Here is a 1,134-nt window from a genome sequence, read left to right as displayed (position 1 = left end):
ATCCTTTACAAAACGAGTATTGAACCATCAAATTCTTGCTTGTTAATCTGACACGCTACCACCGCGTCATGGACGCTTGATGAATTTCGAGAGACAGAGCACCAAAATGTTCTCCTCTCTGAAGTGTTGCTCGGGGACGCGCCAGCATTATATGTGTTGGTGAGAACTGCAGATCGACATGTTTACACACGGGCAAAATTGATATATGGGCTTGCTGCAGAAACTGTTATAAAATGTATCATTTTCTGCAGCAAATCCACTGTTCATAGAGAAGAATATATTTGTGATCAGTCCATTTCATTTTATCAAACGTTTCATGGTTCGGCAGTAACGTGTTGTATTACCAATCAAGAAATTGTTGGTTCGATCCCTCATTTCATGATATTTTTTGTTCAATACAATCGGTAGGATCGATAATTTTCGGTAACAGACAAAATTGGGATACCCCTATATCGCAAACGATGCATGAGGACAGATTTCAAACAAATTCTCTTTTCCCTTCTTGCATATTTGCCGCCTATTGCTGCGACCACCGTTTCGGTGTATAAAAAAATATGTCGATTTCGAGAATCAAACCCAAGACTTTTGACACATCGAACAGCGCCTTTGCCGTATCGTCCACTTCGGTTTGATTAGTATGAAATGGTCATTAGATATAAGCCGCTCAATGGAATAAACTGTTCCATTGTACAAATAAACTCAACTTTTTTCACAATTATTATAGAACTAGTTTTCTCGAATATAAATACTAGAGTGTAACAAAAATGACTTTTTGGCGGGCATTCAGGGGTTTGTTCTGGTGGGCATACTGAGCCTAAATCCCAAATATGAGCTTGATTGGACGTAACAGGAGCTGGCGCTCCGCCCTTCAATTTTAAATGGGATTTAACCCGTAAAAAATGATTTTTTCAAAAATGTCACTTTTTCAGGCATTTTGGCCACCAATGCATTTACCAAAAACATCACTGGCGTGTAGGCCAGATCCTTGCGCATCTTTTGGTATATATAACATTGAAGTTTGGAGCATCCTGGAGCTCGGTACAGACCTTCAAAGTTTGGCATTTTTTCGAAAAATCGGTCCCAGCAAAATCAAATGGCGTCTCGGGCGTCGCGAGGTGCGACGCATATCTTTTT

Source organism: Culex quinquefasciatus, chromosome 2, assembly GCF_015732765.1.
Source record: "Culex quinquefasciatus strain JHB chromosome 2, VPISU_Cqui_1.0_pri_paternal, whole genome shotgun sequence".
Classification (NCBI taxonomy): Eukaryota; Metazoa; Arthropoda; class Insecta; order Diptera; family Culicidae; genus Culex; species Culex quinquefasciatus.
This window is presented reverse-complemented; position numbering follows the sequence as displayed.